The 21368-nt window shown below is 42.0% G+C and overlaps 1 long non-coding RNA gene across 2 annotated transcripts in view; it reads left to right on the plus strand.

The window, feature by feature from the left end:
- LOC126365951 (uncharacterized) overlaps nt 1–17112 on the plus strand; it is a 172273-nt gene extending 155161 nt beyond the window's left edge. For both annotated transcript variants that reach the window (XR_007566280.1, XR_007566276.1), the window contains exon 4: nt 16728–17112. This is a non-coding gene — a long non-coding RNA (uncharacterized LOC126365951). The remainder of the gene's footprint in view (nt 1–16727) is intronic.
- Nucleotides 17113–21368: the final 4256 nt, after the last annotated feature.

Genomic DNA, 21368 nt, shown 5'->3' on the forward strand with positions numbered 1-21368 from the left:
AACTATGTCGATGCATGAGAAACAGCTTGATGTAATCGAATTTATAACCGCAGAAAATCTGCCTCCAATTGAAACCCATAGAAGATTGAAAGGTGTGTGCGTTGGTGATTGTATGGCCACCAGTAATGTGTGACGCTGAGTCGTTCGTGCATTCAGTGAAGGATACGGTGGTGCTAACCTCAACGTATGCGACAGAGTTCGGAGTGGACGATCGCGTAGGGTAACCGACGAGTCTCGTCGGAATCGGTTGATGACCTCATGAGAGGAAATCAAGGCAGCCACCGTGCACTCAGTTTTCTGCGACGCAGCTCTGCAATGATGGCCTGTACAGGCTCTCATGATGTGCCACACTTACCTGAGATTTGGCGATGTGTCAGCCGAAGATTTCCTGTAACGAGTTCAACATGATTCCCATGATCTCGTCAGTTGCCGAACGCGATCGTCCACTGCATGCGTTGAGGTTAGCACCACAGTTTCCTTCGTTACGAGCACGAACAACCCAACGTCGAACGTTACTGATTTAGACACAATCACGTCGTACGTTGTTTTCATTCTTCTATCGATTTCAGCTGGTGGCAGGTTTTGTGCAGTTGGAAACTAGATTACTGCACGCTGTTTCTCGCACTTGTACATAGTTACGTTACACACCACTATGTTACACGCTACAGTTTTGTGTCCTCTAAAGGCAGATGGTTACAACTTGGCTCAGTGAAGAGAAAAAGTCCACCGACTAATATGCATGATATGTAATGCCACAACAGTAACTGAAAGCAGAATGAAAACTCGGTGGCATTACTTGTGAGCATGCCGTTCTATTTAGCCAAACGTTTTGCCGTAAAGGCCTATCTGTTTTAAATAGAAATAGAGAAATAGAGGACGATATAAAGGTAATTGCTTACAGTTGTCAGCCAACTGTACTAAAGCATCTTGACCCTTCGGCTGTACACGTGCAATATTATTTCTCCAAAGGTTTGACCAATTTCAGTCATCGTCTACATCTGCATCTACATCCACACTCCGCAAGCCACCTGACGGTGTGTGGAGGATGGTACCTTGAGTATCTCTATCGGTTCTCCCTTCTATTCCAGTCTCGTATTGTTCGTGGAAAGGATTGTCGATATACCTCTGTGTGGGTTCTAATCTCTCTGATTTTATCCTCATGGTCTCTTCGTGAGATATACGTAGGAGGGAGCAATATACTGCTTGACTCCGCGGTGAAGGTATGTTCTCGAAACTTTAACAAAAGCCCTTACCGAGCTACTGAGCGTCTCTCCCGCACAGTTTCCACTGGAGTTTATCTATCATCTCCGTAACGCTTTCGCGATTACTAAATGATCCTATAACGAAGCGCTCTGCTCTTCGTTGGATCTTCTCTATCTCTTCTATCAATCCTATCTGGTGCGGATCCCACACTGCTGAGCAGTATTCAAGCAGTGGGCGAACAAGCGTACTGTAACCTACTTCCTTTGTTGTCGGATTGCATTTCCTTAGGATTCTTCCAATGAATCTGTCTGGCATCTGCTTTACCGACGATCAACTTTATATGAATATTCCATTTTAAATCACTCCTAATGCCTACCCCAGATAATTTATGGAATTAACTGCTTCCAATTGCTGACCTGCTATATTGTAGCTAAATGATAAGGGATCTTTCTTTCTTTGTATTCGCAGCACATTACACTTGTCTACGTTGAGATTCAATTGCCATTCCCTGCACCATGCGTCAATTCGCTGCAGATCCTCCTGCATTTCAGTACAATTTTACATTGTTGCAACCTCTCGATACACCACAGCATCATCCACAAAAAGCCTCAGTGAACTTCCGATCTAATCCACAAGGTCATTTATGTATATTGCGAAGAGCATCGTCACTGGATAAATTGCTGTAGAATGAAAAATCAAAACGTCAACGTCAAATAAGGATAAATAAATGCCGTGATGAAGTGCATACCTACAAAAATAAAGCTTCAGTGCGTTTCATATCGGTAGTGTCATTCGTTTTTGATGTTGACGTAGTTTTGATTTTTCACTGTACAGCTCTTCCTGGAGTGACGATGCCTGTAATAAGCGAAATCGGTTGAGAAATACAGTAGCTTAACATCAAAGAAAAGGAGGCAATGGGTATTTTTTGTCGTTTACTAGTAATCAATTACTCATGTTTTTACGAGATCTAAATTAAACAAGCTTAACTAAAAAGAACGCGAATTAAACAGCCTATAACTTGACAATTTTATTAACAAATAAGTGCTCATTTTTCTTAATTGTTTAATCTTCTTCCTAAGATAATCTTTGTCAAAATAAACTAAAAGTTCTTCATTAAACAAATTAAACAACTATCCATTCTTCTGGAACGGAAAACGAAAAGTTTGCCAATAAGCGTTGTCATGTCAATTGGACTTACAAAGAAATAACAGTAATTCGTAGTTAAGTCTTGCTGTTCCTTATTTGAACCCGCTTTATCAAGAAAGTTATTTTTCTTGTAAATCTTTTTCTGGAACTCTTGACAAAATAATTTGAAACTACATATCATCATCTCTGTCGATTTGGAATTTGTTTCATTCCTTTATCCACTGGGCGTTCATGAAAGAAGAGGACATCCTTTCGATGTTGGCATTATGGCCTAGAATTGCCTAATAATATTCAGCAAATTTAAGTAATTCCGACTAAAATTCTTTGTCATGCTGCAATATAAACTATCTACTTTTCATGTATCAAACGCTTTTTAAAGCCGTGGTCATCTTTGTTTGATACCTTGAGTACGAAAAATTTTGCCACTAATCAAGCTTTACGTTTTTTCTAGACGAAATACCTATAACCTCTGCTCATTGTTCCGAGGTTGGAACATTAAGAAATGTCACTCACTAAAACTGGTGTAACTGCGTTTTAAATTTTCATCTCCAAGATTTAAGTATCTTTGAAGTTATGCACACATTTTTCACATTTTCTCTAAACTCTTCCACTTGATTCTGATGTACAGGGTGGTTATAATTAAAGGTTAACTTTCAAACAGCTGTAGAAATAACAGCACTGGTCACAATGACGTCGAATTGCAACGGAATATTATAGGAGAATGGGGAAAACGTGCGGCAGAAGAAAAATAAGCAGTTACAAAATGTAGCATTCGATGGCGCTATAAGCATCATAATTGAATAGCGGTCGACTACGAATGACAAACGAATCATTCAACAATACCTAAGATGAACGTTTGTCGTTAAACAAACTGTACTACCAAGCGTGCGTGGGTGTACAGGTGTGATACGGTTAGTTACGTAAGCCCATCCACCACCGCAAGGTCATACCACATCGGATGGCAGAAATCGGTTTTTAATTGTCCTGAGACCAAAAACCGCATGAAGAGCATCACCCAAATCGGTTTTTAACTGTTCTGAGGCCAAAACCCCATAAAAGCATCAATCAAAATCAGATCGGATTATTAATTTCCGTGTGACTAGTGCCAAACATTTTCAATTGAGTCCACCATTTTCTGCAACAAGTTGAAATCAAGAAACAGCATGTTCCACAACTGATCAAACTGTCTCCGGGGTCACGTTCAGAATGTGCTGCTTAATGCGTGCCTTAAAGGCAGGTAAGTTTGCAATCGGAACACTGAACACAACATCTCTCACATAGCCACGACAGCCAGAAGTCACACGGATTTGAATCAGGTGATCGGGGCGGTCAGGCTGTAGGGAAATGGTGGCTGATAATTCTAGCATTTTCGAAAACCCGCTTCAGGAGCTGCTTAACTCGATTTGCAACGTGCGGAGGTTCGCCATCTTGCACGAAAATGATTCCATCCATTCACCCACGATGTTGGAGAGCTGGAATGACGTGGTTGCGCAAAAGACACTCATAAGGTTACCTGTGACGGTTCAGGTAACAGTACTGGAAGCACATGTCTCTTCGAAGAAATATGGCCCTATGATAGATGATTCCGTAAACCCGCACCACACAGTGAGCTTTCCTGGATGAAGTGGTACTGGTTGATTTGCGTGCGTATTTTCCGTTGCCCATATTCGACAATTCTGTGTATTGACATATACTGTTATATGGAAGTCGGCTTCATCTGTCCACAAAATCTTCCATTGTCCACTTCCACGCGAGTGAGAAATTCTAAAACAAAGGTCTCTCTCGCTGCCAGGTCAACAGGAAGCAACTCGTGCACATGGTCCATTTTGAAAGGATAGCAAGGAAGGATGTTTCGTAGGATTTTACGCGCCGTGCTCACGGTTATGTCCAATATTCAGGCAATTCTCCGTGCACTACACGTTTGCACACCACCACTCGTGTCCTCCTGTATTGCTGTGGCCACTGCTTCCACAGATGTCGAGTCAGTTCGTTTCTTCCCTCCTACCAAGTTGCACACCAAAAGAATCAGTCTTTTCGAATTTCCAAATCATTTTCTTTAGACCCAAGGCAGTCATCGGAGCAACGGCCTTTTTCAAACCCTTCAGTGTCCAGAACTTCTGAAGAGCGACATGTGCACAGTCATCATTCTTGTAATACTGCTTGACAAGCAGAGCGCGATCCTACAGTGAGACAGTCATGGCGAACGTCGCAGACGCGAAAGGAGAAAAAGCTGTGTACTCGGTGTGTTTTCATGTACGAAATCTGACACGCACAGCGCCATCTATTGATCAATTTTCACACTATTTTTTGTCTTCTGTCATATATTTTACTCCTCCTCCGATAATATCCCGTTGCAATTTTACGACATTCTGACCAGCGATATTTTTCCTACAGCGTTTTCAAAGTTTAATTATAGTCACTCTGTATATGTCGTAAGTTGTGTGTTCTGTGCTTTATAACTAAAAAGCCTAACAAAAGCGAGATGGGCCAGACATGTACATATTTGGCCACAGACGCTCATAGAAATCTGACCAGCACCTACCCCTCCCAGATGATGAGCTTCGCCCTGACATCTACCCTTCCTACCAACTCTAACTCCACCTTCCTTCTGCCTCTTTCTAAGGCTCCCTCTCCTCCCCCTGCTTTCTCCTTCTACGCCCCTTCCCTCTCCTGTGTTCCCCTTCAGTGTCTCTGCACTTCCTCCTGCCTTGTCTTCCCTCTTCATCTACTGTTCCACTCATCTCCTGCCTCTTGGTGCACCCCTGACGCCCCTACTCTTTTCATCACGCCCCGTCCCTATCTGCACCTTGCTCTCCCCTCCTTTTCCATCCTCTCAGACCTCTCCTTCGGCAGGTCCCTCGTGGTAGTTTTATTCTTCGTTGTGTGTGCTTCATCACTAAGTATTTTTAAATGTCTTGTTCTGAAGTGTTTTGAATACTGTGGCCAACTTTTAACCTGTGCATGTGACTTCAGTGCCCTGCCATTTTTGCGCTCTATGAATCGCCAACTGCGTTTTTTTTTAACTTTATGTCGCTTTTTTAATTGTGCCTCCATGAACACCTCCATGTCAGCGTATTTTTACCTCCATTATGTCCCCTTACTCTGTTCTTATGTTTCCATTTTTATCGCCTTTATATGTATAGTTTTCTTCTTGTATTAGCTATCATGTCACTCAGCTGAAGAGTGGCGGATTGTGCCGCTGACAGCCTTCCCCTACCCATATGGGGCAGGGGAATGAAATCACAATATAGGAAAGAAATCGTAGAAATCTGGACATGACTTGCTAAAGCCGGACAATGAGAACTCCAAGCCATGTAGCTTTCGCAGAGACATGCGGGGCAGTCGACAGCCTGCTGTCAGTCAGAGCACTGTCGATGTGGATGTAGGGCGTTAGAAACTAATTTCTAGCGGGACTGTACAGAGGCGAATGAATCTCATAGGTTTTGACAGTCGACGACTGACAGTGCATTTTATGACCAGTTGTCACTCAGTGCCTTATTATTTCAAATGATTTATTACTTTAGCTAATTTTATAATCAGAACGACTTGTTCCAACTGTTCTAACCAAACTGCATGCCTATGGAGCATTTTCTCAGTTGTGCGACTGGATTCATGATTTCCTGTCAGAAAGGCCACAGTCCGTAGTAATAGACGGAAAGTCAAACAGAAGTAATATACAGCGTTCCCCAAGAAAGTGTTATAGTCCCTCTATTGCTCCGGTCTATATTAACGACATAGGAGGCAATCTGAGTAGCCGTTTTAGATTCTTTGCAGATGATGCTGTCATTTACCGACTTGTAAAGTCATCAGATGATCAAAACGACTTGCAAAATGATTTAGATAAGATATAAGTATGGTGTAAAAAGGGGCAATTGACCCTGAATAAAGAAAAGTGTGAAGTTATTCACATGAGTACTAAAATAAATCAGTTAAATTTCAATTACGCGCTAAGTCACACAAATCTGAGGGCTGTAAATTCAACTAAATACTTAGAGATTACAATTACAAATAACCTAAATTGGAACGATCACATAGATAATATTGTGGGTAGAGAAAACCAGAGACTGTGATTCATTGGCAGGACACTTAGAAGGTGCAACAAGTCTACCAAAGAGACTGCTTACACTACGCTTATCCGTCCTATTCTGGAGCATTGCTGTGCGTTGTGGGACCTGCATCACTTGGGACTGATGGATGACATCGAAAAAATACAAAGAAGGGCAGCTCGTTTTGTGTTATCGCGAAATAGGGGAGATATTGTCACAGACATGATACATGAAATGGAGTGGTTATCGTTAAAACAAATCCGTTTTTCGTTGTGACGGGATCTTCTCATGAAATTTCAATCACCAGTTTTCTCCTCCGATTGCGAAAACATTCTGTTGGCACCCAACTACATAGGGAGAAATGATTATCACGATAAAATAAGATAAATTAGGGCTCGCACAAAAAAATTTAAGAGCTCGTTCTTCGCGCATGCCGTTCGAGAGTGGAACGTAGAGAGACAGCATGAAGATGGTTCATTGAACCCTCTGCCAGGCACTTTATTGTAAATAGAAGAGTAATCACGTAGATGTAGATGTTATCTATTATTTGTCCCAGGCACAACTAGAGCTATGTCGCAGAGCCCTCTATCGCTTCAGCCACCAAGTTTTCAAAGTAGATCCTATTCAGCACTATTGTCTGGAGTACATAGTATAAATTCTCCGTGGCCATACACTTTTCATAATGAATCAGGAGGTCAGATGTATCCCTTCATCTTTAGATTCGCTCAGTACAATCTGCATGACCTTTGATACCCAGTCGACTGACTCGAATTCGACTTGCTTAGAGAACTGTGCCATAACGCGTTAGCTCATATGGACGAGCGTGCGTTCTTTTTAAATAGCATCATATCTAGTGGATATTTTAGGGCTTTAACGACAGATCTACACACAAAAGATTGTTCGCGTATCAATATTGGCTTATTTGGCGTAGCACATGACATACAGTAAAGATGGTTTAGAGTGACGACAATCCAAGAATCATCAGGTCGTCGGTATTGTGCGAGCTACCGCTGAGAACACACATCGGGCGGTGTGTTTCAACATAAAGCCCCGAAGTGTACCAGCGAAAGCACAATTAATAAAATCATCAGGTCGTCGGTATTGTGCGAGCTACCGCTGAGAACACACATCGGGCGGTGTGTTTCAACTTAAAGCCCCGAAATGGACCAGCGAAAGCACAATTAATAGTGAACCTGAAATGAATACGAATGTGTTTGATAGATGACTTTCACTACAATTTGTAGAATGATTCCTGTCACACATATTCCTGGTGGGGAGCCAAAACAATCACAGGAACGTCACTTAACGATACACTGATCAGCCAGAACATTATGACCAGTTGCCTAATTGCCGGTATGTTCAACTTGGGCACGGATTACAGCTACGATGCGTCTTGGAACGGGAGCAGTGAGGCCTTGGTAGGTCGCTGGAGGAAGTTGGCAACCCATCTGCACACACAAGTCGCCGAATTCGCGCAAAGTCCGGGGAGAAGGGCGATGTGCCCTGACACCACGTTCAACCACATCCCAAAAGTGTTTGATCGGATTCAGACCTGGCGAGTTCGGGTTCCTCGAACCACACCATAACACTCCCGGCTTTGTGACATAGCGTATTATATTGCTGAAATACGCAACTGCCGCTGGGAAGCATAATGGCCGTGAAGGAGTGTAAGTAGTCTGCAGGCAATGTACCATACCCTTTGGCCGTCATGGTGCCTAGCACAAGCTCCAGCGGACCCATGGATGCCAATGTGAATGCTCTCCAGAGCACAATGGAGCCGCCGCCAGCTTGTCTCCACCCTACAATACAGGTGCCAAGGAGCTGTTCCCGCATTTGCGCTCTCCCATCGGCGTGATGAGGAAGGTATGGGGATTAGTCACAGCATCCAGCGCTCTGCCACTGCGCCAGCGTCCAGTGCCGACGGTCACGTGTCGATTTCAGTCGCAGTTGCTGATGTCATGGTGTTAACATTGGCACACGCATGGGTTATCTGCCATGTAGGGCCATCGTTAGAAGTGTTTGGAGCAATGTGTGTTCAGACACACCTTTGCTCTGTCCAGCATTGAATTCTGATGTTAGTTCCGTCACAGCCTACAATGTCTGACACCTGTAGCGAGGGGTAGCCACCCAACCCCACAACAGCTGGACGTGCTTTCGCCTTGATTTCTCCACATGTTGAAGACACTCGCCACAGCACTCCTCGAACACCCAACAAGTTTTACAGTTTCCAAAATGCTCGTGCCGAGCGTCTGGGCCATCACAATCTGCCTTCGGTCAAACTCAGATAGATCGCGCCCCATTCTACACACGGACAGAGTGCTCGCTGACAGTGAGCGCAGAATAATGGCTCTGAGCACTATGGGACTTAACACCCGAGGTCATCAGTCCCCTAGAACTTAAAACTACTTAAACCTAACTAGCCTAAGGACATCACACAACACCCAGCCATCACGAGGCAGAGAAAATCCCTGACCCCGCCGGGAATCGAACCCGGGAACCCGGGCGTGGGAAGCGAGAACGCTACCGCACGACCACGAGCTGCGGACGAGCGCAGAATAACGTGGTCGGTAGATGCGCAGATGACAGGGCACATGTGGGGACAGGGAAAGTGATAGGGGTTATGGGCAGGCGCTGTAGGGAAATTTCGAGCTCTGGAGGGGAAGTGCCGTTCTAAACTGAAGGCTGTGCTCACATTGTCTGTAAATATTAACTGGGGGCCTCCACACCCACACTTGCATAGTAGCCATTCAGAAAGATCTCCGGACAGGTCTGCTCTGGTTAGTGTGTAAAAAGTCCTCCCCCAGTAGCTGAGTGGTCAGCGCGACAAAATGTCAATCCTATGGGCCCGGGTTCGATTCCTGGCTAGGTCGTAGATTTTCTCCGCTCAGGTACTGGGTCTTCTGTTGTCCTAATCATCACAATATCATCGACGCACAAGTCGCCGAAGTGCCGTCAAATCGAAAGACTTGCACCTGGCGAACAATCTACCTGACGGGAGGCCCTAGTCACACTACATTTACATTTATTTAGTGTATAAAAAGAATTTGGCCGAAAATGGTGCGATATATTTTCGCCTGGCTTATTAAACGCTTGTAGCGTCCAGAGAATCGTCATGAGTGGCGAGTTCGGTGATTCCCATGTTAAAATTTTCCTCGTTTGCTAAAACGCAGCGTAGTTTATACAATATCACCTCACTAACATGTTGTGCAGATGCAGTTGCAAAATACTTCTGAAAAAGTGTTTTTATTAAATTTATTAAGTGAGGTACCAAGAAAAAGTGAGGTCAGTGCCTTATGAAAAAGCATCACTCTCGGTACAAAATAAAAGTGTAATGTCCTCATTTGTGTTGTTCCAAAACCCATAGCATTTCTCGTTTCCCCAGCTATCGATTGTCATTAAATATTGCATTCTTTCATCGAAAAAGTCGGTAGTCACTGGAATAACATGGTGGATAATGAAGTTCGATATCTCAAACCCTTTATGAAATATGAGGAATGTTTTGAATATTTCACTGTGGCTTTATCGCTGGCGCGGTGCGATCGCAAATGAGTGTGCTACGTCATATCAATTTTGTCGAGATTGGTGGCAGATAGAGACGTTCAATTAAGTCAAAAGAAAAATTTAGCATGTCAGCTAAATTTGATATGCTGCATCATATTATGTAATATGCACCAAACTCGAAGTCATGGCGACCTCTATTTTTCATCGCAAAATTTTTCGAATTTCGCGCAGTGTCTTACTTCCACGTAAATATCGCAAAAACTATGACCATTAACGAAATGATTGGCACGTCATGATGAACCTGACATGTAAAGCTTAAGTGAAGCAAATTTTTTCAAGCGAATATCGTTTGGGAAACATTTTTTGGGCGTGCGCATCGATTCTATCTCTGCGACCTGCTGGAAGATCGGCCTCCCCTTCCGAAGAAACGAATGAACTCGTCTAGTGCTTTGGACAAAAACTGGTCACTGTTCATCGGCCATCGTATCCTTCGCGTGATGTAGTATGTGCACCGTGCATGTGTCTGACTGGGGTCATTCCTCGCCAGGAGTCGCTGCTGTCTCCTCGACGGGTTTATATCGGTAGCACGCCTGTGGTCATACTGTCCTGAATGATCAGTGTACCAGTTTAACCGTGGTGGTGGAGTCCTGGCGTAGACATGCATTATGCTGGATACGCGTACAGAATTCCACATTTTACGTCATAGGAATACTGTTAAAACCGGTAAGTATTACAAGCGCATGTCTGACATTTTAGAAGGGAAATTGGTCCAGGTTTCCTCTTCAACGACGATTTGAATCAATCACGACACATTTTCGTCTGACTTCATTAATTGTGTTTTACCTCATTCCTCCTTTCTCTTCCATACTTTTTGTTATATCGCTTCCGATACCGCTGACATTTAAAATCTACTGCCTGTAATTTGTCTCTATTGATGTGTACTATTTTACAAATGCTGTTTTCTCCATTGTATGTAACTTATAACATGTGTATCGTAATGAAAGCACGTAGAATCCCTGGCTAAATGTAAGAGAGGGACTGATAGCTCCAACATCGCCAGCTTAAAATAAATGAAATACGAGTACGTAAGCCTAAATACGAGTCGGAATCGAGCTGCTCGCCTGAGCACTAGCCAGCAGGGCTTCTGTTTGGGCCCTACAGAGCACATGATGGTGTAGGGGATATATAATTCTTCAGGCTCGCGAGACTCCTGACGAAAGTGACGAGTCACATCACGAAAATAGCGCGCAAGGAAGACGACAGTCCTCGGCAATACACCCGAAAAAACTATACAGTTTGGAGATAGGTTGCTACATATCAATTGTCACAGGGACTCTTCTAGATGCACCCACAGATTTTTCTAGTAACTGCATCATTTAATGGCGGGATTGTCGGGATACTTGTAAGAGACCATGCCACATATTTAAGTACAACTTTTTCCGTCTTTTTTCTCGTTAGAAAAAAGGACGCATCGCGAAGGAATTATCCCAATGGGACGAGAATCGGTAGATGTGATGTACACGTTCAGAAGAACAAATGATGACAATTTGAAGACAAGGAGCTTCACAAATTGAGCACGTCAATAAACGCATTAGTTCACGTCTGCCAATCATGCAATCAGTTATTCGGTCTGAATTTTTTTTACAGAGTTGCTAGATGTCCTCCTGAGGGGTGTCGTGCCAAATTCTGGTCAATTGGCACGTGAGGTTGTCAACACCCCGAGTGGGTTGGAGGGCCCTGGGCACGACATTCTAAACGTCCTCAACTGGGCAGAGATCCGGCGGCCTTTCTGGTCAAGGCACGGCTTGGGAACCGCGAAGGCAAGTAACAGAAACCATTGCCGTGTGCGGGCGGGCATTATCTTGCTGAAATGTAAGCCCAGGATGGGTTGCCATGAAGGACAACTAAACTGGGCGTAGTAGGGGAGTGGGGGAAATACACGCACCTAAGGAAAAATCGATGTGAACCATTCGTTAAGTCATTAAAACCTACGAAAATAAGTCCATGCCATACAATGGACATTTCTCCACATATTCCAATCGCCTGTAAACAGTTATAAACAGTACCTTAATTTTTTAACATTAAAATAAAAAAAAGTGCAAATGCGTGGTATTCCCCATCCCTGAGGGTAATGACACTAAAAGTGCTGGGTAATAAAACGTAAAACAAACAAACCATAAAAATGGACAATACCTGCTACTTTTATTTACTTAGTAGTTACTACAAATAGTAAACAGTATAGTTAAGAACAAAATAATGTAATTCTACAAACATCTCTTATAATTTCCGTTTTTTACATTTTTATTGATGTGAAAAGAGTGCATTTTCACATACAGAAAAGATCGCACTTGTAGCCTTTTGGAGTGTTCCAGCCACTACATTCTTCATGAGTCCATCTGCTACAAGAAATACATCGGTACCATAGTTCTCCATCTTTCCCAAACTCTCCACAAACTAAACATACATATCATCCATTTCATCGTCATCACAAATGTTCCGCAAGTCCAGATTTAGTTCATCCTCGCTGCTACTTTCACTTTATTGGTGGTGTTTCTTCTTATATGTCTGTTTCTTCTATGAGACTTTTTTTAAGTTGCAGATTTCTGCACTTACCTGCTTTATCCTTAAGATTTCTTTTCTTGTTCCCTTCAGCTTTCTTTTTCATGGCATCTTTTTGTTTCTTTATTGATAACTCCGTTAGGAGTTTATTCTTCTCTGGAGTTGCTGTAAGGATCACTGACTTTCCCTTATGCTTTCCCTTGGCTTGTTTCGTCTTAGGAAGACGATTGTGGGGAAGGTGAGCCAAAGGTTGCGTTTCATTGGCAGGACACTTAGAACATGCAACAAGTCCACTAAAGAGACAGCTTACAATACACTCGTTCGTCCTCTATCAGAATATTGCTGCGCGGTGTGGGATCCTTACCATCGAAAGGGTGCAAAAAAGGGCAGCTCGTTTTGTATTGTCACGTAATAGGGGAGAGAGTGTGGCAGATATGATACGCGAGTTGGGATGGAAGTCATTCAAGCAAAGACGTTTTTCGTCGCGGCGAGATCTATTTACGAAATTTCAGTCACCAACTTTCTCTTCCGAATGCGAAAATATTTTGTTGACCCCAACCTACATAGGTAGGAATGATCATCAAAATAAAATAAGAGAAATCAGAGCTCGAACAGAAAGGTTTAGGTGTTCATTTTTCCCGCGCGCTGTTCGGTAGTGGAATGGTAGAGAGAAAGTATGATTGTGCTTCGACGAACCCTCTGCCAAGCACTTAAATGTGAATTGCAGAGTAGTCATGTAGATGCAGATGTAGATCATTTTGTTTTGGAACAGGAGATATGTCCACTAACGTGCTTGACACATGCACTTTTAGTTGATGTTGTTGTGACCTCTTCTAGGCCTACTAGAAATGGAACATCGTCTGCTGAAGATCCAGGAATCTGTTCTTGACTCCTTTTGGGGATATGTGGCTCGTTTGTAGATGCAACCACTTCATTTCCATTTGTTGCATTCGGAACCTCTACATCAAGGACAACATCTCTGAACATCTCACATTGTTGTAAGTCGTCATGCTCAAATTTGTTTGGGTTGAAAGGACAAAACCCACATGCCTTCAACCCTGAATGCCCTTTGTCCATGGTAGCGACCTTAATATATGCCTTATTAAAAGGTTCTGCTAACTCATATAGTGTAATTTTTAATAGATCTGTGATTTCATATACACGTCACATTCACAGTTGAAGGCTGATTTCAAAGAAGAAAAGAAGGTAACATCTAATGGTTGAAGCTTGTGAGAAGTGTATGGAGGTATGGTTACCATGACAATAGAATGTTTTTACAAAATTCAAAAATATCACGTGAAATGTGGCTGCTGTGATTATCTAAAATCAGCAGCACAGGGTCATCAATAGTTGATTTTACATTGTTCTGAAAATGTTGGATCCATTCGAAAAATGACTCATTGGACCAGCTATTGATAGAACAACCGTATATTGCTCCAACTGGTCCACCTTTACTTAAGAGATTTGACATCCTCTTCCTGGAGAAGCGGGGGGGATGTAGGTACCAGCAGCACTGAGAAGATATGTCACAGTCACGTTTTTCCCCCTTTCCCAAGATGTGGTCCCACCTATTTGTTTAATACGTTTAGGAGCCAAAATTCTCTCGGGCTTTTGTACAGTATTTATGCCCGATTCATCTATGTTGAACACTTGCTCCTCTTTAAATTTATATTTTTCAAAGACATGTTCTAAATTTTTAAAATAAGCATTAATCTCTTCTTCAGTAAAAGCCTGTATTCTGTTAATGATAGTTGCTTCAGGTTTTCTCATGCAAATAATTGGGTTTCTCTTTAAAAATAGAGCTAGCCAATCCTTTCCAGCTAACCTAGATGACTTATCAAAATTGTTTGCGATGTTGTTACCGTCTGCATACTCAAACGCAATCTTTCGCAGCTGGATGCATGTAATACCATAGAACCGCTTGGCCATTGTAATAACATGATCCCTAATCTCATTTTCCTGTTCTGTCGAAAATTTTGGGTTTCTTCCAAGTTTTGGACCCTCCATATATTTAACCTTCATTCTCGTTCGCAGAGTAGCTTCATGAATCACGAAAGCTCTTGATACTTCTCTTATTTTTCTTCCAGATTTGATGGCATCAAGAGCCTTACAAAGTTCCTCTTGTGTCCAGTTTGATTTCTGGGTTTTTCTTTTATAATATCTACCCATCTGAAATTTAAAAAAAACTCGTTAGTATTGAAAATATAACCTGCAAGGGGGAGTACCACGCACTTCAACAGTTGCGTGGCATTACCCCACTGTGCGTTCGATGACTAACATAAGCATAACTCGGCACCTAATTCAAATAGCGGGACAAGTCTACAATTAAATTAAAGGTTTCATCTAAGGTTAGTAGTTGATACCCAAGAATTACAATAAAGCAACTTATAGTAGCAGTTACCTAGCAAAATACAGCTGACCAGAATTACATGAGACACGCTCAAAATAAACAATACTTCACTGCTCCAACAATGCCACAGGAAAATGGCTGGCGTAAGCTACTCAAACTGCGTAAATCAGCCTGCGTGGGATTACCCACATGCGTATAATTCCCCCACCTTCCCCTACGTCATGGACGTACTGCTGTTCTGTAATGGTGCCTTGGATGACAACCAGAGGGGTCTTGATATGAATAGAAATTCCGCCCCAGACCGAGGCGCATTTAATCCTAGGCAGACTACGCATCTGTCTAGGGCGGCGGATTTTAAGGCTAATTTATAAGCTGCTGTTGTTTTTGTAAACAATTTACTTACAACTCTTAAAAAGAGAACGTGAGTTTACCTCACAATGAAACGGGTGTGAACATGATAACAATCAGCTGAAATTTCATGAACGGTCGGTTCAGCCAACAGAAAAATGAAAGGTTTTTGTTTTAGTAATGACATTACTTCGTACAATGTGATCATTAGCCACTTTATACAGCATCGTGCATTCTAATGTGGTTTGCCTTAGTAAGGAAATTCTCATTGCTCGGCGTTAAGCTTTGTGATGAGAGACGCACATAAGTGTCATAGGAGTAACTGGTGTTGACACTCAATCGTGACAATTCAGATTCAAAGAAAATGTCTTCAGTGATTCTAGCAGCCGGCCGCTTGGCTAGGTGTTCAACGTAATATGAAACTGTAAAGTGTGCAGTTGTTCAGTCTGTGATTTATATTTGTATCAATTAAAGTAGTGACAGTCAGAGAAGAGAAAGTAGATCTCGGAAACAGAATGTCTCAAAAGCTAAAGCAATAAAGAAAGAGGACATTATTAGAAAGAGCGCAAATATCGATGTCATTTAAAAATCAAGCGAGCCAGTTCCATCTCGAGTCTATAAACATCAGAGTGTAATAATGTGGATTTTAATAATGTGGCCAACAGTATAAAAAATAGTGCAGCGTATGGTTTATCTGCGTCAGGCATTTCTGATACTAGAAATAATAGCAATAATGACGTAAAACCTATCATTTCAGCTGGCCCAAATGACGCATATACAGCGAATGATTATAGTGATTCAGTATCTGACGATCCTGCGAACTGGATAATAAATGAATTCCTTTGTGAGCTTATCGCTGATCAAGAGATACGTAAAAGTTTGTTTTTTTAGAAACATGAGCAATGGTGAGAAAAAACAAAGATCACTTTTGGTACAACCTCAAAAAGTGTTCCATGATTACTGTTAATGGAACATTAATGTTTGCAAAACCTAATGAGGGTTTTGATGACTAGAAAAACGGGCAATCCCTACTGACTGTGTTTGAAAATCCAGCTGAACATAGGAAATGTTTGTTAACTCTAGAAGCTAGAGTACAAAAGTCTCAGAAGGATGTGTTACAACGAGTTGTTTCTGTGGTCTACAGCTTTTCCGTGAAAGACTTGGTTGCAACTATGAGTTTGGGTCAACACGTTGCGGAAATTTCGAGATCACACTACAGCTGACAGCAGGATTCTATCCTTTTCTAGCTAAAGATATAGAATTTCATTGGGAAAAGAAAGTGAGCTGTTCATACTTTTCTTTTCAAACGTGTTGACACTTTGTAACGAAGGTAATGCATATCCTCTTATTTCCATCTATTGTAATATAATTTTTTTCCTTATTTTGTTACCTGAAGATATGGCATTTGTGTGTATATATATTGTAATTGTTCTAATATATATATATATATATATATATATATATATATATATATATATATATATGTGTGTGTGTGTGTGTGTGTGTGTGTATGTGCGTGTGTGTGTGTGTCGATGTATAATTGGTTTGTTCTGTAAATATTTGTATTTTTATAGGTCGTGTGGAGAACCAAAGTGTTTAGGATCTTTGGTAGTGTTAACTCTGCCGCATGGAGCGCGGGCAGAGAGAGTCTGGCTGGAGGAGTTCGGTGGAGCAAGTGTGCTGTGTGACACTTCCGCGAGTTGTCGCGCTTTCGGGGTTTGCCAGCATGTAATTGCGCTCGACTTGCTATGATAGTTTGTGATACGGTGTCGCGGACGGAAAGCATTAGCTGGCGCACATCAAGAGCCCGTTTCGCCTGGTGACGGTGTCGAGAAGAAGGCGCGCCAACATCTAGCTTCTCCAACAGCGACGGCCGACAATGAGTGACTGTCGCCACCTCCTCGATCGACGACTGCAAACCTTCAATTAGCCAACAAGGAAGACTAAAAGCACGTAGAGTTTTAGAACCGTATGGCAGACCTCAGCTTTTCAAACTGTTGCATCACCAAAATACAGCATCTTAGCATGAACTTTTGTTGCTCATTGTCCTAATTGCATTACCCAGCAGGGTCCCTTCCTTTTCTGGAATGAACCCGAGTGTCGCTGAAATTCATACATCAGCATTAAAGTAATTTCACTGCTTTAATTTCAAAGTTCACTTAAGGTATTCATAGCTGGCTACAATATTTAGATTACACAAGCACAAATTAAGAGTGCGAGTTTTGTTACCATATTTTAGCTCACCTGTGACTGCAGCTCAGCTGGGTACGTACTAAATTTTACTATTGTTAATTGTTCAGAATCATTTAATTCAAGTTCAAAGTTAACACTCTTATTTCTAAATTGCGTAGTCAAGTAGCTTTTGAAATGATTGTTAAGGTAGCCCAAGACTAACTTTATTTTACTGAATTTCGTAGTGCTTCAGAAACAAAGCTCACTATTAATTCCAGTCACTAAATTAACTTCAATTTTCCGGTTTCATTAATTCTTTTGCTAAATTAAGTCAGAGTGTAGCGAAATTTATTACTTCTGACACATCCAGTTTTCACAAAACACGTGTCAACCTTCAGTTGCCACGCTTTTAGAGCTAATTGTATGTGCAATGACCTTCCTTTTTCAGTTATTATAGTAGTTGTCCATAGGACTGGCGACCGTTATTTTCCCTAAATCTCAAATATATAATTAACGCCAGTTAATTGTTTAACGTAACGACCGCACATTTACTTTCTTTATTCATTTTACCCTTTTCTCAAAATTAATTCCCACCAATTTCATTTGCATTTTTCCTTTAATTTAGATGTAACCCTTTCCTCCCGCTTTACCGACAAATTAACTTCGGTGACTATTGCTTTTCCCAAATTTCCATTAGGTGCACGCGGTTTAATTTTTCACTGTCATTAAGATCGATAAGTGAGGGTGAAGTTACAACTTCATATGAGTTACGTGTGGCCGAGCGGTTCTAGGCGCTTCATTCTGGAACCGCGCGACCGCTACGGTCGCAGGTTCGAATCCTGCCTCGGGCATGGATGTGTGTGATGTCCTTAGGTTAGTTATGTTTAAGTAATTTTAAATTCTAGGGGACTGATGACCTCGGGTGTTAAGTCCCATAGTGCTCAGAGCCATTTTATGAGTTCCGGAAGAAAGGGTTAACAAGTAGGTGTACTGTACACGAAGTGAAGGAATCTTCTTACTTTTCCACCAAATTAGACTCCAGCTTCACATATGTGGGCCAGCTATCTTTTGTTACAGAGTATTTATCTACAGACGGATTTCCTGATCGAAGATTTATCTGTTTTGCCACAAATTCAATGCACAAATCGGAAGACTTACCTGACTCATTAATAAATTTGTTAAGTAAGTATGATTTAGACATTCTCTTACCCAGGGGTCTGCTTACTCTGGCGTTAGAATTAAACAAATCAGTCCTCTTGCTGTGTACGTACCATGTGCAGCTCTCTCCCTTACAGTAATTGGATCGTGTGCAGCAGATTGCTGTCCTCAAGGTGTTTCATTTTTCCGTTTCTTACAGCAGATTTACACTTTCATCTCTGCTTCGACAAGCCGTTTCAGTATGTTGCATTCAAAATTAAACAGTTCAGTCTCTGTAAAACGATATTCAGAAGTCTGTTGGTCTGGGCGTTAGGGTGTCTACTATAGTCTCAATGTTAGAAATAATATCAGCTTTGCAAGTTCTTCAAATTGCTAAAACTGGAAAGGCTTCACAAAGATGCGAGGAGACAACTTTTTGGTAAGCGATACTGTACCGATTTAATGTTACAAATTGTTGCGAAGTGTTGATAGCGATATTGAGACTGTAATAAAGTTGCACACACGTAATCGATAGAATCGTTCTTTTTACGACGCATATGAAAACGCTGGCACCGGAAAGAGTAAGATAAATACGAACAAAACCGTCACTGAATGGAAAAAGTCAAGAAAACTGAAAGCGGACAAAAAAGCCGAATGTGATACTGCTTCTGAAGGAAAGGAAGACTTTAGGGCGAATACATTTCTGATTACTATAGACATTTGATTTCTGAATTGCAGGAAAGGAAAAAGTCGTTGGAAGAGTTTTATAACAATCTTGCGTTCCTAAGGAATTTTCCCTGACGAGACAACGCCAAATAATTGAAGTATGCTAGGAAACTGCAACAGTGTTACAGAGAAGACATGGAGGAATCTTTGAGTGATGAGTTACTCGTGCGGGCTCGGCCTTCTGTTGATTTCACCCCTCGTTGGCGATCTTTGTCTGGGTAACTCTGTAGATACGCCGGGGGCGCCAGCCGCAAAGCGGGAAGGTTTTGGGCGGTGAGCCTGTAGCGTGCGGAACGAGCCACTTGGCACAGCGGTTCACACAACTGTACAGATTAACCTGGCCGGGTTCCGTACCCGGCCTTGGTACAAATTTCTACTTGGCGCTTCAGTCTGTATACATAAAATACCTCATAAAGGTCCATTTGTCAGGCAAATGTCATGACACATACAAACGTATGAAAAACGTAAAAATGTAATTGTGACCAATTTTACCACTTGCGGGCTTTCAAATACCTATGCACCATCCGACTCAGAATTGTTGAAATATTAAAACTTTTGGCTGATTTTCGTTGTCTGGGGGCTGCGATACGTAATTGCCGCACTACAGGACAAATACTGCTGAGTCTACAGTATAGGATAAGCATACACACATGAATCGAATGGTCAAAGGTTTCTGTCACTCTGCAGTTATGACTTATGAATGTAACATATAAATTTATAACTGGAAGACTGCAATTAAATAAAATCTGCAGGTACTATCTTAACGAATTATTATTCTGCAAAACACTTATTGGTATCGATGGTCCAGCAATAAAATAAAATATAAGATTCTTACTGTACGTAATTAGTTACGAACAATAACATGCTCGCGAGACATTCACTTCTAAACACACACTACGTCTTCACTGCAGAAGCCACGGAAATCACACAAGAGCACAGATCGGCACTCCGAAATATTTCTATCCTCCGCGACCACGCGCAAACTGCTCCATTGTCCAAGTCTTTCCCGCGACTGTGCGTCCGTCGCGCTGTCGCGTCCCGGACCCCCGTGTCCTGTGCCGTACGGTCCAGAACTCCCGCACTACCAGGACTACCTCGGGTCTTCCCCGGAAACGATGCTCCTCCCCAACCTCCATACGTCTCTCTTAGCAACGAGCGCTGTGATTGGCTAGAGCGCTCCCTCCATGTCTCCATGCCAACGTACATCACAAACATAATGAAACATATTCTAAATACTGGATTTACATTTAAATACGTGAAATTAAATAAATATTCCTTCTTCTGGACCATAAACACGCTCTAACACACAATATTAAATTCATAAACAATTGTTGTTGTTGTGGTCTTCAGTCCAGAGACCGGTCTGATGCAGCTCTCCATGCTACTCTATCTTGCGCAAGCTTCTTCATCTCCCAGTACTTACTGCAATCTACATCCTTCTGAATCTGCTTTATGTGTTCATCACTTGGTCTCCCTCTACGATTTTCACCCTCCACGCTGCCCTCCAATGCTAAATTTGTGATCCCTTGATGCCTCAGAACATGCCCTACCAACCGGGCCCTTCTTCTTGTCAAGTTGAGCCACAAACTCCTCTTCTCCCCTACTCTATTCAATACCTCCTCATTAGTTACGTGATCTACCCATCTAATCTTCATCATTCTTCTGTAGCTCCACATTTCGAAAGCTTCTACTCTCTTCTTGTCCAAACTATGTATCGTCCATGTTTCACTTCCATACATGGCTACACTCCATACAAATACTTACAGAAACGACTTCCTGACACTTAAATCTATACTCGATGTTAACAAATTTCTCTCCTTCAGAAACGCTTTCCTTGCCATTGCCAGTCTACATTTTATATCCTCTCTACTTCGACCATTGTCAGTTGTTTTGCTCCACAAATAGCAAAACTCCTTTACTACTTTAAGTGTCTCATTTCCTAAACTAATTCCATCATCACCCCCCGACTTAATTCGACTACATTCCAGTATCCTCGTTTTGCTTTTGTTGACGTTCATCTTATATACTCCTTTCAAGACACTGTCCATTCCGTTTAACTGCTCTTCCAAGTCCTTTGCTGTCTCTGACAGAATTACAATGCCATCGGTGAACCTCAAAGTTTTTATTTTTCCTCCATGAATTTTAATACCTGCTCTGAATTTTTGTTTCGTGTCCTTTAC

Source organism: Schistocerca gregaria, chromosome 1 (assembly GCF_023897955.1).
Source record: "Schistocerca gregaria isolate iqSchGreg1 chromosome 1, iqSchGreg1.2, whole genome shotgun sequence".
NCBI classification, from domain to species: Eukaryota; Metazoa; Arthropoda; class Insecta; order Orthoptera; family Acrididae; genus Schistocerca; species Schistocerca gregaria.